Source organism: Coregonus lavaretus, assembly GCF_964263955.1.
Source record: "Coregonus lavaretus genome assembly, chromosome: 5".
Taxonomy (NCBI): Eukaryota; Metazoa; Chordata; class Actinopteri; order Salmoniformes; family Salmonidae; genus Coregonus; species Coregonus lavaretus.
This window is the reverse complement of record NC_139992.1, coordinates 64,275,537-64,291,633: the sequence shown is the minus strand read 5'-3', so window position 1 is coordinate 64,291,633 and position 16,097 is coordinate 64,275,537. Positions and strand designations below refer to the sequence as shown.

General features: G+C 44.5%; 1 protein-coding gene across 4 annotated transcripts in view; it reads left to right on the top strand.

Annotated features, from left to right (window-relative positions):
* The window catches only part of LOC311130047 (kalirin-like), a gene marked incomplete at both ends in the record, with an annotated part of 358,304 nt that overhangs the window by 162,804 nt on the left and 179,403 nt on the right, over positions 1–16,097 (top strand). The gene's annotated exons all lie outside the window — the stretch shown is intronic.

The following is a 16,097-nucleotide window of genomic DNA, read 5'->3' as shown; positions in this document are numbered from 1 at the left end:
GTTGACTCCTGGTTTGAAAAAAGGAGTCCATATTTCAAACGAGCAACGTGAAGAAAGAGGAGATTTTCAGCAGTTGTCTGGGAATTAAGGGGAATTACATTTCATAAGTGGAATTTTCCCTCAAATATTTCTCGTCTGGAAACGTGCTCAGGAGTACAGTTAGTATCCCTTACATTAGCCATTTTGGAGAAGGATGAGCTGCAGGCTAGGTGTGGGTCCCAAATGGCACCCTATTCCCTATTTAGTGTACTACTTTTGACCAGGGCCTATACAGAATGGCACTGGCATGTACAGTATAGCGGCCGTTTTACGGGCTCCTGACCAATTATGCTATTTTGTGTGTTTTCCTGCACTGATCTTAACTTTTTTTGTACATAATGTTTCCGCTATCGTTTCCTATGACTGAAAAGAGCTTCTGGACTTAGAACAGCGATCACTAACCTCGATTTGGATGAAGAATTCTACTCGACACTTGGAAGAGGAAAAGACGACGATATAGAGGCCAACGTGGGGGCACCCTGATGAAACTAGCGAGTGAAGAAACCGCCTCTACCCTCTGTTCTATTGGAGAATGTACAATCACTGGAGAACAAACTAGACGAGGTCCGTTCGAGTCAGCTCTAATTCCAACAGCAGCACTGAACCAAGTCTGGGAGCCAAATCAAGATCTGACCTCTGATAAGCCAAACAATGCATAACCAATCCACCAGGGACACTGGAGCGCTGTTGACTCAAGCCTCACTTACCTCGCAAACTTCATGAATACTTACTAGGCATGATCTTGGAAAATGTTAGCAAGGATTAAATGGCCTAAAAAAGCAATGCTTTGTAACACATTAGTGTGTGTGTGTTTGTTTGCGTGTATGGTAGGGTGTGTGGGATTGTGCGTATCAGCTTTCTCTGTCAAGTCAGTGAGATTCATAATCACATACAGTGGGGAAAAAAATTATTTAGTCAGCCACCAATTGTGCAAGTTCTCCCACTTAAAAAGGTGAGAGAGGCCTGTAATTTTCATCATAGGTACACGTCAACTATGACAGACAAAATGAGAAAAAAAAATCCAGAAAATCACATTGTAGGATTTTTAATGAATTTATTTGCAAATTATGGTGGAAAATAAGTATTTGGTCAACAACAAAAGTTTCTCAATACTTTGTTATATACCCTTTGTTGGCAATGACACAGTTCAAACGTTTTCTGTAAGTCTTCACAAGGTTTTCACACACTGTTGCTGGTATTTTGCCCCATTCCTCCATGCAGATCTCCTCTAGAGCAGTGATGTTTTGGGGCTGTCGCTGGGCAACACAGACTTTCAACTCCCTCCAAAGATTTTCTATGGGGTTGAGATCTGGAGACTGGCTAGGCCACTCCAGGACCTTGAAATGCTTCTTACGAAGCCACTCCTTCGTTGCCCGGGCGGTGTGTTTGGGATCATTGTCATGCTGAAAGACCCAGCCACGTTTCATCTTCAATGCCCTTGCTGATGGAAGGAGGTTTTCACTCAAAATCTCACGATACATGGTCCCATTCATTCTTTCCTTTACACGGATCAGTCGTCCTGGTCCCTTTGCAGAAAAACAGCCCCAAAGCATGATGTTTCCACCCCCATGCTTCACAGTAGGTATGGTGTTCTTTGGATGCAACTCAGCATTCTTTGTCCTCCAAACACGACGAGTTGAGTTTTTACCAAAAAGTTATATTTTGGTTTCATCTGACCATATGACATTCTCACAATCCTCTTCTGGATCATCCAAATGCACTCTAGCAAAGTTCAGATGGGCCTGGACATGTACTGGCTTAAGCAGGGGGACACGTCTGGCACTGCAGGATTTGAGTCCCTGGCGGCGTAGTGTGTTACTGATGGTAGGCTTTGTTACTTTGGTCCCAGCTCTCTGCAGGTCATTCACTAGGTCCCCCCGTGTGGTTCTGGGATTTTTGCTCACCGTTCTTGTGATCATTTTGACCCCACGGGGTGAGATCTTGCGTGGAGCCCCAGATCGAGGGAGATTGTCAGTGGTCTTGTATGTCTTCCATTTCCTAATAATTGCTCCCACAGTTGATTTCTTCAAACCAAGCTGCGTACCTATTGCAGATTCAGTCTTCCCAGCCTGGTGCAGGTCTACAATTTTGTTTCTGGTGTCCTTTGACAGCTCTTTGGTCTTGGCCATAGTGGAGTTTGGAGTGTGACTGTTTGAGGTTGTGGACAGGTGTCTTTTATACTGATAACAAGTTCAAACAGGTGCCATTAATACAGGTAACGAGTGGAGGACAGAGGAGCCTCTTAAAGAAGAAGTTACAGGTCTGTGAGAGCCAGAAATCTTGCTTGTTTGTAGGTGACCAAATACTTATTTTCCACCATAATTTGCAAATAAATTCATAAAAAATCCTACAATGTGATTTTCTGGAAAAAAAATTCTCAATTTGTCCGTCATAGTTGACGTGTACCTATGATGAAAATTACAGGCCTCTCTCATCTTTTTAAGTGGGAGAACTTGCACAATTGGTGGCTGACTAAATACTTTTTTTCCCCACTGTATCGTCTCTCACACCTTCCTCCTCTTGCAGTATGGCTCATTTTAGGTGAATAACTCTCCTTTCACCACTCCTCTCATATCTCCTCCTCTCCCTACCTCTTTCTCACTGTGATAACGAGTCCACTCCCCCCTCAATGAGGCCAGTCTCTATTATTCATCATCCAGTGTGCGTCCCAAATGACATCCTATTCCCTTTATAGCATTCTACGTTTGACCACGGCCCATGGGGCTCTGGTCAAAAGTAGTGAACTATATAGGGAATAGAGTGCCATTTGGGACGCATCCATGGAGACTGTAGCATGCATTTAGTTAGTTCATATGCACAGTGTATATACACAGTGCCCTAGTTTATATACATTTACTCAAGGGAACCACACCAGGGTAGTTCATTGATATTCATATCACGTCAATGATGTTTATTTGGAGTGGTTTAATGAACACCATTATCTTTCTGACAGCACAGACTGCTATCAACAGCTACAGTATGCATGCCTCTTTCTTTTTCTTTCTCTTTCATTTCAATCCGATCTGCTTCAGTGTGTGTTGTGTATCCGACGTGTGTTTTCATGTTCTGATTTGTTCTGTAAACCAACCTTTCTCTCTCTCCTCTGAGAAGGTATTGAACCCTGTCTCGCTGCACTGCACACATTAATTTCAACACGAAACGAAGAGAGACAATCCATGTCTCTAGTTTCACCTGAGAAATAGAACTCTTTCAACCTGTGTGTCTGCCCAGCTAGCACATTTGGTTCCTTGGAAGTTGTGGGAAAGTACATTTTTGGTTTCCCATTGGATCTGTGAATGAAGCCATAAGTTTCCTGACCGGTAAAACATAACGTTTTTTAAACTGAAGTTCTGGGAACTTACATTTTTAGGTTGCAGGGAGGTTCTGAGAAGGTTTTACTATGGTTCCCTGAAAGTTTTCCTGGGAGGTTTTATTAACGTTCTGAGAACAGAAATGATAGGTTATTTGAAGGTAATTAAATAACATTCTGAGAACATGTATGACTTAAAAGAACACTGCTTGCTTAGTTTGATTTACCTGTTTTAAACTCCAAGCACAGGTAAGACACATGGAAATTCATTTGCTTGGGCATTAATCATGCAAACACATTTCTTTTTTATTGTGGCACGGCGTCAGTGAGATTCGAAACCTATGATCTTCTGTTCTCTATCAATGGAACTAGTCCACTGTGCCACCAGGATGGAGCTAGTATGCCATGTTTTTTTCTTCATACAAAGCTGTTAATTTTAGTCTATTCAAACAGACCCCATTTCAAAGGAAACAAGCACTTATTAAGAGCGGGTGTGGCCAATTAGTGGGCTCGGCTAACAAACCTGAACACACTTAACAAGATAGAGAGTTTTGTTGATGCTGAGAACGGAATGTATATGTTTTTAAATAACATTCTTAGAATGTTCTCTGAACGTTGCTGAAGTTTTCTTGTGGTTTTTATGGAACATTTTCTTAACGTTCTCGGAAACAATGTGAGAACATGACTTTAAATAGAACCATGAGGAAACCTGTAGGAAACGTTATGGTGAAGTACTGAAATTCACAGAGAAGAACGTTGTTTCTTAACGTTCTCTGAACTATTTGAGAACATTCACAATGTGAAACCAGTTGGAGAACGTTCCTAGAGCATTACCAAAATGTAATTTAAATGTAACCATTTTTGAACTTTTTGGAAACGTTCTGCGAATGTAATGAAATACCAAGAAAATAATGTTTTTTTGTCAAGTTCCTTAAATGTGCTGAGAATGCCAAGTTATTAAATTTTTCTTCCTGCACCATTCCCAGAAAGTTGTGGGAAGGTTGTATGCAAAATAACCATAGGCCAACCACGCTCTCACCAAGCTCTAAGAAACATATGTTTTGCAGAATGTTATGTGCTCACAGAGAGCCAGTGTTTCCGTTCCAAATGCCATCCTATTCCCTATATAATGCACTACTTTTGACCAGAGCCCTATGGGCACTCAGTAGGCAATAGGATGTCATTTGGGATGCAACTAGTGTAATACAACAATGTACTAGATAGAATACACCACAGTGAAAGCCACACTGGACTTGCTGAAACAAAAACAGTGTAGTGCGCAGTCCAGTGAGTCCACTGTGTGAATGGCCCCTGCCCTTGGCCCTCTGCCCACAGTCAGAGTTGAGCTCAGTGATAGGGGGGTGACTTTGTTTATAGCCCACTAATTACACATTGTTAGGAACAGACATCCATGGAGACTGTAGCATGCATTTAGTTAGTACACACTGTATACATATGGTTCCCTAGTTTATATAGATTTACTCAAGGGAACCACACCATGGTAGTTCATTGATATTCATATCACGTCAGTGATGTTTATTTGGACTGGTCTAATGAACACCAATATCTTTTCTGACAGCTACAGTATACATGCCTCTTACTTTCTCTCTCTCTTTATTTCTTTTTCTTCCTCTTTATTTCTCTCATGCCTCTTTCTTTCCCATCTTGGCCTGATGCACAGGTTAAGTCCTTGAGCATTCTTCTATGTAGTACGTACAGTGCCTTCAGAAAGTATTCACACCCCTTGACTTTTTCCACATTTTTTTGTGCCTGCATTTAAAATGGATTACATTTAGATGTTGTGTCACTGATCTAGCCCATAATGTCAAAGTGGAATGATGTTTTTAGAAATATTTACAAATTAATTAAAAATGTAAAGCTGAACTGTCTTCAGTCAGTAAGTATTCAACCCCTTTGTTATGGCAAGCCTATATAACTTCAGGAGAAAAAGGTTGCTTAACAAGTCAGATAATAAGTTGCATGTACTAACTCTGTGTGCAATAATAGTATTTAACATGGTTTTTGAATGACTACTCCATCTCTGTACCCCACACATACAATTATCTCTAAGGTCACTCAGTCGAACAGTGAATTTCAAGCACAGATCAACGACAAAGACCAGGGAGGTTTTCTAATGCCTCGCAAAGAAGGGCACCATTAGTAGATAAAAATACATTTTCAAAAAAGCAGCCATTGAATGTCCCTTTGAGCATGGTGAAGTTATAATAATAATAATAATAATAATAATAATAATATGCCATTTAGCAGCCGCTTTTATCCAAAGCGACTTACAGTCATGCGTGCATAATTTTTTATTACACTTTGGATGGTGTATCAGTACACCCAGTCACTACAAAGATACGCCGTCCTTCCTAACTCAGTTGCCAGAGAGGAAGGAAACCGCTCAGGGATTTCACCATGAGGCCAATTGTCACGATCGTCTAAGGAGGGAGAGGACCAAGGCGCAGCGTTGAAAGCAAACATATTTATTTTATCAAGATCACACGATCAAAACAACGAAACGTGACGTCCTTGGTTACAAAAACAAACCAACACGGAACAAGAAACCACAACACAAAGTGAAAAGACCGATAGTTAAATATGGCTCCCAATCAGAGACAACCAGCTGTCACTCGTTGCCTCTGATTGGGAGTCACTCAGCCCAACATAGAAAATCAAACATAGAATACACACCCTGGCTCAACATAACATTGTCCCCAGAACCAGGGCGTGACAGTACCCCCCCCTAAAGGCGCGGACTCCGACCGCGCCAACTAAATCCCACAGGGGAGGGACCGGGTGGGCACTCCGCCTTGGCGGCGGATCCGGCTCCGGGCCTGATCCCCACTCCCTCTCCAACCCCCCAAAGTACCCCTGGTCCGGTCTGGCCCCGCTGGCCGGAGCCGGACTGACGATACGCACCCCTGGCTTGGTGCGTGGAGCAGGAATGGACCGGACTGGGCTGGCGACGCGCACCACAGACTTGGTGCGGAGAGCAGGAACGGGCCGGACAGGGCTGACGAAACGCACCACAGACTTGGTGCGGAGAGCAGGCACGGGCCGTGCCGGACTGATGACGCACACCACTGGCTTGGTGCGGGGAGCTTGGATGGGCCGGACTGGGCTGGCGACACACCCCGTAGGCTTGGTGCGTGGAGCAGGGACTGGCCGGGCTGGGCTGGCGACGCACATCGTAGGCTTGGTGCGGAGAGCAGGAACGGGCCGGACAGGGCTGACGAAACGCACCACAGACTTGGTGCGGAGAGCAGGCACGGGCCGTGCCGGACTGATGACGCACACCGTAGGCTTGGTGCGTGGAGCAGGGACAGGCCGGGCTGGGCTGGCGACGCGCACCGTACACTTGGTGCGAGGAGCTGGAACAGGCCGGACCGTACTGGGGACACACACCACTGGCTCTACCTCGGGATCTGGAACGGGCCGGACCGGACTGGTAACACACCCCAGTACCTCTCGCCGTGCCTCTACATCCTCCATCCCCTCTTCGACCAGTGGCCCCCGTAACCTGGCGGCCTCCTCTGGCAACCCGCTGGGCCGCTCTATCGCGGCCTCCTGCTGGTCCGACGTCGTGAGCCCCCCCCTAAAAATTTTCTGGGGGTCTCTCCTCCCCGTGGGCCAGGCCTCCATCGTTCTCGCCAGACTCTCACCCCACTGCTCCAAAGTCCAACCTCTCTCCTCTTCTCTTGGCTTGGCCCAGTCGAGACTCCTACTCAACTGCTCCCAAGTCCATCCTCTCTCTTCTTCATGCTGCTTGGTCCTGTTATGGTGGTTTCTTCTGTCACGATCGTCTAAGGAGGGAGAGGACCAAGGCGCAGCGTTGAAAGCAAACATATTTATTTTATCAAGATCACACGATCAAAACAACGAAACGTGACGTCCTTGGTTACAAAAACAAACCAACACGGAACAAGAAACCACAACACAAAGTGAAAAGACCGATAGTTAAATATGGCTCCCAATCAGAGACAACCAGCTGTCACTCGTTGCCTCTGATTGGGAGTCACTCAGCCCAACATAGAAAATCAAACATAGAATACACACCCTGGCTCAACATAACATTGTCCCCAGAACCAGGGCGTGACACCAATGGTGACTTTAAAACAGTTACAGAGTTTAATGGCTGTGATAGGAGAAAACTGAGGATGGATCAACAACATTGTAGTTACTCCACAATACTAACCTAATTGACAGAGTGAAAAGAAGGAAGCCTGTACAGAATAAGAATATTCCAAAACATGCATCCTGTTTGCAATAAGGCACTAAAGTAATACTGCAAAAAATGTGGCAAAGAAATGAACTTTTTGTCCTGAATACAAAGCATTATGTTTGTGGCATATCACAATACATCACTGAGTACCACTCTTCGTATTTTCAAGCATGGTGGTGGCTGTATCATGTTATGGGTATGCTTGTCATCGGCAAGGACTATGGAGTTTTATAGGATAAAAATAAAAGGAATAGAGCTAAGCACAGGCAAACTCCTAGAGGAAAACTTGGCTCAGTCTGCTTTCCTACAGACACTGGGAGACAAATCCACCTTTCAGCAAGACAATAACCTAAAACACAAGGCCAAATATACACTGGAGTTACTTACCAAGACGACATTGAATGTTTCTGTGTGGCCTGTTTACAGTTTTGACTTAAATCGGCTTGAAAATCTATGGCAAGACTTGAAAATGGTTGTCTAGCAATGATCAACAACAAACTTGACAGAGCTTGAAGAATTTGTAAAGAATAATGGGAAGATATTGTACAATCCAGGTGTGCAAAGCTCTTAGAGACTTACCCAGAAAGTCTCACAGCTGTTATCACTTCCAAAGGTGATTCTAACATGTATTGACTCAGGGGGTTGAATACTTATCTAATCAAAATACATTAGTGTTTTATTTTCCATTAATAAAATAAAAAAAGTTCAAATTTTTCTTCCACTTTGACATTACAGAGTATTTTGTGTATGTTGTTGACAAAAAATGACAATTAAATCAGTTTTAATCCCACTTTGTAACATAACAAAATGTGGAAAAAGTCAAGGGGTGTGAATACTTTCTGAAGGCACTGTTGTTCTATTTAAGCGAGAGAATAACTGCATCAATGATTGCGAATGACACAATGCGACTCAATAAGAATGAGCTGAGACGATCCCTTGACTCCCCTACTTTCTGCAATATTTCTGTCTCTGACTCAGTTGACAGACTGCATCAGGGCCTGCACTCCCATAATCTCTGTTACTCCAGAGATCTCTTTCTCATATGAGTTGGCACAGCTTCTCTTTCTCCTATTTGGATTAGCCTGTCTACAGTTTAGCAAGACAAGATGATGCTTTGTCTCTCCGCCCCTCTCCCCCACCATTTCTTACTCTCTCTCTCTCTCTCTCTCTCTCTCTCTCTCTCTCTCTCTCTCTCTCTCTCTCTCTCTCTCTCTCTCTCTCTCTCTCTCTCTCTCTCTCTCTCTCTCTGTGTGTCTCTCTCTGTCTTTCTTCTTTTGATTTTGAGTGCAGGGCCGGTCTAATTTAGAGATAATCAAACGTAATCCTTTGTTCTAGGTTTACTGACTAGGCCGTGCTTGGTCATTTATTGAAGCCTCCGCCATGGCAGATCAGGGCTGGGGTTATCAGCAGAGCACATGAGTGACTGCCGCACCGCACTGCACCACCAAGCAGCAGACAGTGTTAATGGGATGCATTTCAAGCCTCTGACTCATAGATTGTGTCCCAAATGGCACCCTATTCCCTATGTAGTGACATATTCCCAATAGGGCTCTGGTCAAAAGAAGTGCACTAGGTAGGGAATAGTGTGCCATTTTGGATGTGGAAATACTTTGGGCTTCCAACTGCAAGGGGCTTGTCAGGAGGAAGCAGTGTTGGAGGATATGTGTAGGAAGTTCAGCGCTATCCAAGGTCATCTGCTGTATAACTGTAGCCAGATTTAAGAGGAGTTGGGGAAACCTGGTGCTCTGTCTATACTCTCCTCCCTCCACATTTGTGTTAATCTAATGACATTCCTCTCATTTTTCATAAGGTATAGCATATTTTTGGATATGTGTAAGATATAGTGATGCTCTCACTCTGGTTTATGTGGCAGTGGATAACGAATGAAAGGGATAGCACTCAAATGAAATAAACTGTTACTCAGGCAACAGCAAGATGGTGCTTCATGTATCAAGCTGATTTTTTGTGGATTCGTGTGTCACGCCCTGGCTCGGGGGACTCTCGTATGTTGAGCCAGGGTGTTAGTTTCTATGTTTTGTTGTGGGTCTAGGTTATTGTATTTCTTTGTTTGAGTGACTCCCAATCAGAGGTAACGAGTGTCAGCTGTTGGCTCGTTGTCTCTGATTGGGAGCCATATTTAACTATCTGTCTTTCACGTTGTGTTTGTGGTTTCTTGTTCATTTCGGTTCGTGTCAAACCGTAGACGTCACGTTTTCGTTTGTGTTTTTGATCGTGTGATCATTTATAGTAATAAAATATGTTCACCTTCAACGCTGCGCATTGGTCCTCTATGTTAGACGATCGTGACAGAAGAAACCACCAAGATGGGACCAAGCAGCGTGTTCAGGAGCCATCGCCAGGGAGATCCCTCACAGATCTCCTTCGCCTCCTGGACTGGGTCAAGCCGAGGGAGGAAGACAAGGGCTTGACATTATGGCAGAAGGGCGAGAAGCTGGCGAGGGATATGGAGACGTGGTCCACGGGTAGGAGAGACGCCCCGAAAATTTTTAGGGGGGGGCTCACGACGGCGGACCAGCAGGAGGCCGCGATAGAGCGGTCCAGTGGGTTGCCGGAGAAGGCCGCCGGGTTACGGGGGCCACTGGTAGAAGAGGGGATGGAAGGTGTGGAGGCACGGCGAGAGGTACTGGCGTGTGTTGCCAGTCCGGTCCGGCCCGTTCCAGATCCCGGTGTAGAGCCAGTGGTGTGTGTCCCCAGTACGGTCCGGTCTATTCCTACTCCCCGCACCGAACCTGCGGTGCGCGTCGCCAGCCCAGTCCGGCCCATTCCTGCTCCCCGCATCAAGTCTGTGGTGAGTCTCGTCAGCCCGGCTCTGCCCGTTCCTGCTCCCCGCACCAGGTCGGGGGTGCGCGTCGCCAGCCCGGTCCGGCCCATTCCTGCTCCCCGCATCAAGCCTGTGGTGCGTCTCGTCAGCCCGGCTCTGCCCGTTCCTGCTCCCCGCACCAGGTCTGTGGTGCGCGTCGCCAGCCCAGTCCGGCCCATTCCTGCTCTCCGCATCAAGCCTGTGGTGCGTCTCGTCAGCCCGGCTCTGCCCGTTCCTGCTCTCCGCGCCAGGTCGGTGGTGCGCGTCGCCAGCCCGGTCCGGCCCATTCCTGCTCCCCGCGTCAAGTCTGTGGTGCGTCTCGTCAGCCCGGCTCTGCCCGTTCCTGCTCTCCGCACCAGGTCTGTGGTGCGCGTCGCCAGCCCGGTCCGGCCCATTCCTGCTCCCAGCACCAAGTCTGTGGGGCGTTTCGTCAGCCCTGTCCGGCCCGCTCCTGCTCCCCACACCAAGCCAGTGGTGTGCGTCGTCAGTGCAGCACGGCCCGTGCCTGTTCCCCACACCAAGCCAGTGGTGTGCGTCGTCGGTCCGGCACGGCACGTGCCTGTTCCACTGGAGCCGGATCCGCCGCCTAGGCGGAGTGCCCACCCAGTCCCTCCCCTGTTGTGTTTCGTTGGCGCGGTCGGAGTCCGCGCCTTTAGGGGGGGGTACTGTCACGCCCTGGCTCGGGGGACTCTCGTATGTTGAGCCAGGGTGTTAGTTTCTATGTTTTGTTGTGGGTCTAGGTTATTGTATTTCTTTGTTTGAGTGACTCCCAATCAGAGGTAACGAGTGTCAGCTGTTGGCTCGTTGTCTCTGATTGGGAGCCATATTTAACTATCTGTCTTTCACGTTGTGTTTGTGGTTTCTTGTTCATTTCGGTTCGTGTCAAACCGTAGACGTCACGTTTTCGTTTGTGTTTTTGATCGTGTGATCATTTATAGTAATAAAATATGTTCACCTTCAACGCTGCGCATTGGTCCTCTATGTTAGACGATCGTGACATCGTGAAGGTCAGCAATTCTCCACCCCACTGTGCTATTCACCCAGCTAGCACATTTGATTCCTTGGAAGTTGTGGGAACGTACCTTTTGGTTTCCCATTGGTTCTGCGAACAAAGCCATACATTTCCTGACTGGTAAAATGTTTTTTAAACATTCTGAGAACGGAAGTGAACATTTCGCCTGTTCTGGGAACATACATTTTTTGGTTGCAGGGAGGTTGTTCCCTGAAGGTTTTCCTGGGATTTTTATTAACGTTTTAATAAAACCACTAGTTTAGTTTGGGTTAACTGTTTTGAACTCCAAGCACAGATAGGACTCAAGGAAATTAATTTACTTAGGCATTAATCATGCAAACACATTTGAGATTCAAACCTATGATCTTCTGTTATCTATTCATGGTTTGTGTCCACTGCGCCACCAGGATGGAGATAGCATCCCATGTTTTTTTTTAAACTCATACAAAGTTGTTTATTTGTCTATTCAAACAGATCCCATTTCAAAGGAAGCAAGCACTCCTTAAGATCAGGTGTGGAAATTAGTGTGCACGGCCAACACATCTGAACACACTTTACAAGCTAGAGGATAGAGTTTTCTTGATGCTGAGAACAGAATGTATACTTAATGTATATATAACATTCTTAGAACGTAATAAATGAGTTTTATTGTGGTTTTTATGGAAAGTTTTCTTAGCGTTCTTGGAACAATTTTAGAACATGACTTTAAATAGAACCATGAGGAAACCTGTAGGAAACGTTATGTTGAAGTACTGAAATTCCCACAGAAGAATGTTGTTTCTTAAAGTTCTCGGAACAAAGTGAGAACATTCCCACTGTCAAAACAGTTGGAGAATGGTCCTAGAACATTACCAAAATGTGTATTAAATGTAACCATGTTTAGGGCTATTACGGTGACCGTATTACCGCCACACCGGCGGTCACGAGTCATGACGGCAGTCAAATTCCACGTGACCGTTTAGTCATGGTAATTAGGCTTCTCCAAGCTCTGATGCTGCTGATGATCATTAGTAGCCTACCAAACTTGCTAACTGCCTGATACTCAGCACGCTATTGTCCCTCTAATCACTCGGACATCAATGCAAATGTTTTTTCGAAAATCTAATCAAATACTTAATGAGAGCCCATGAGCTCATGTTTCGCAACATTTCTATAGGCTATGCAATTGCGTGAGAAAACAGAGTTTTGTTGGCCTCTATCAAAAGAGGAAGATCTCATCAGCTTTATATACAGTGGGGAGAACACGTATTTGATACACTGCCAATTTTGCAGGTTTTCCTACTTACAAAGCATGTAGAGGTCTGTAATTTTTATCATAGGTACACTTCAACTGTGAGAGACGGAATCTTTTTCATTTGAAGTTAAAGTGTACTGTTAGCTAGCTGGCTAACGTTAGCTGACTGCCTCGCTAGCTAACGTTAAGTGTATGATCTATGTAGTAATAGTATTCGTATCTCAGAGCTTTTTGCTTTGCTAGTTTTAGCCTAATGTTAGCTAGCTAACATTGAATCTGGTTGGTTAGCTACCTGCAGATTATGGTTAATTGTTTAGCTAGCTAGCTACATGTCTTAACAAAAGACTCCACTATGCAAGTATCCATTTCAATAGAGCGAGTAAAATGGTCAGTGAGCTGTTCTCTCATTTTGTGTCTGGAAGGACAGTGGGGAGAACAAGTATTTAATACACTGCCGATTTTGCAGGTTTTCCTACTTACAAAGCATGTAGAGGTCTGTCATTTTTATCATAGGTACACTTCAACTGTGAGAGACGGAATCTTTTTCATTTGAAGTTAAAGTGTACTGTTAGCTAGCTGACTAACGTTAGCTGACTGCCTCGCTAGCTAACGTTAAGTGTATGATCTATGTAGTAATAGTATTCGTATCTCAGAGCTTTTTGCTTTGCTAGTTTTAGCCTAATGTTAGCTAGCTAACATTGAATCTGGTTGGTTAGCTACCTGCAGATTATGGTTAATTGTTTAGCTAGCTAGCTACATGTCTTAACAAAAGACTCCACTATGCAAGTATCCATTTCAATAGAGCGAGTAAAATGGTCAGTGAGCTGTTCTCTCATTTTGTGTCTGGAAGGACAGTGGGGAGAACAAGTATTTAATACACTGCCGATTTTGCAGGTTTTCCTACTTACAAAGCATGTAGAGGTCTGTCATTTTTATCATAGGTACACTTCAACTGTGAGAGACAGAATCTAAAACAAAAATCCAGAAAATCACATTGTATGATTTTTAAGTAATTCATTTGCATTTTATTGCATGACATAAGTATTTGATACATCAGAAAAGCAGAACTTAATATTTGGTACAGAAACCTTTGTTTGCAATTACAGAGATCATACATTTCCTGTAGGTCTTGACCAGGTTTGCACACACTGCAGCAGGGATTTTGGCCCACTCCTCCATACAGACCTTCTCCAGATCCTTCAGGTTTCGGGGCTGTCGCTGGGCAATACGGACTTTCAGCTCCCTCCAAAGATTTTCTATTGGGTTCAGGTCTGGAGACTGGCTAGGCCACTCCAGGACCTTGAGATGCTTCTCACGGAGCCACTCCTTAGTTGCCCTGGCTGTGTGTTTCGGGTCGTTGTCATGCTGGAAGACCCAGCCACGACCCATCTTCAATGCTCTTACTGAGGGAAGGAGGTTGTTGGCCAAGATCTCGCGATACATGGCCTCATCCATCCTCCCCTCAATACGGTGCAGTCGTCCTGTCCCCTTTGCAGAAAAGCATCCCCAAATAATTATATTTCCACCTCCATGCTTCACGGTTGGGATGGTGTTCTTGGGGTTGTACTCATCCTTCTTATTCCTCCAAACACGGCGAGTGGAGTTTAGACCAAAAAGCTCTATTTTTGTTTCATCAGACCACATGACCTTCTCCCATTCCTCCTCTGGATATTCCAGATGGTCATTGGCAAACTTCAGACGGGCCTGGACATGCGCTGGCTTGAGCAGGGGGACCTTGCGTGCACTGCAGGATTTTAATCCATGACGGCGTAGTGTGTTACTAATTGTTTTCTTTGAGACTGTGGTCCCAGCTCTCTTCAGGTAATTGATCAGGTCCTGCCGTGTAGTTCTGGGCTGATCCCTCACCTTCCTCATGATCATTGATGCCCCACGAGGTGAGATCTTGCATGGAGCCCCAGACCGAGGGTGATTGACCGTCATCTTGAACTTCTTCCATTTTCTAATAATTGCGCCAACAGTTGTTGCCTTCTCACCAAGCTGCTTGCCTATTGTCCTGTAGCCCATCCCAGCCTTGTGCAGGTCTACAATTTTATCCCTGATGTTCTTACACAGCTCTCTGGTCTTGGCCATTGTGGAGAGTTTGGAGTCTGTTTGATTGAGTGTGTGGACAGGTGTCTTTTATACAGGTAATGAGTTAAAACAGGTGCAGTTAATACAGGTAATGAGTGGAGAACAGGAGGGCTTCTTAAAGAAAAACTAACAGGTCTGTGAGAGCCGGAATTCTTACTGGTTGGTAGGTGATCAAATACTTATGTCATGCAATAAAATGCAAATTAATTACTTAAAAATCATACAATGTGATTTTCTGGATTTTTGTTTTAGATTCCTTCTCTCACAGTTGAAGTGTACCTATGATAAAAAATTACAGACCTCTACATGCTTTGTAAGTAGGAAAACCTGCAAAATCGGCAGTGTATCAAATACTTGTTCTCCCCACTGTATTTATTTCTCAACTTTCCTAATATTAAGCACATTGCTTTTCTTTACAACAGGAGTGTAGCCTACCTGGCTGGCATGAAAATGAATAATGGGAAAAGCGTCCTCCATTCGGTATTTAAGTGCATAGATTACATGTTTTTTTTTCTCCCCTGCCCGTGTTTCGAGATAGGTGCATGATAGTGGTCCATTCTGAATTAAAACTAATTTCACACATACAGTACCAGTAAAAATGTTGGCATACATACGCAGCGCGTGAGTTTCAAGTTTGGGGAAGATAATATTCACCATAAAAATTCAACTTTATAATAAAAGCATTACATACATAATCGTATTTGCGGTCACTTTTGAGAATGGTGTTTTCCTGCTAACTTTGAGGAAACATTATGTTAAAGTAATGAAATAACAAGAAAATAACGTTTTTTTGTTAAGTTCCTTTAATGTGCTGAGAATGTTCCAAAGCCAAGCAGCTATTCTGCACCATTCCCAGAAAGCTGTGGGAAGGTTGTATGCAAAATAAATATAGGACAAACACACTCTCACGAAGCTCTAAAAAACATATGGTTCTCAGAACGTTATGTGCTAGCTGGGCATAGTGTAGGTCTAAAAATGATGGTATTTTCTTTAAGTTTTACTGACTCTGTTTGTGTCCCAAAGTGCACCCTATTTCCTATACTGTGTCCTACTTTTGACCAGGGCCCATAGGGCTTTTGGAAAAAGTAGTGCTCTATATAGGGAATAGGGTGCCATTTGGGACACATTCTCTGTCAGGAACTGAGGACTGCTTTCACTTATACACTGTCAAAAGAAATTAAACAGTGAAAATAAAAAGCACTTTTCGCATTCTCTTCTAAATGTTTCAAATGCCCCCTTAGGGGCTTGGATCGTATGTGAATACACGGAACAATTAATAGATTTAGACCAAGATTATGTTAAGCACCACAATGTTCACACAAGTGCCCCTCTTTCCTAGGGACCTTGAGTTTTAATCAATACAAT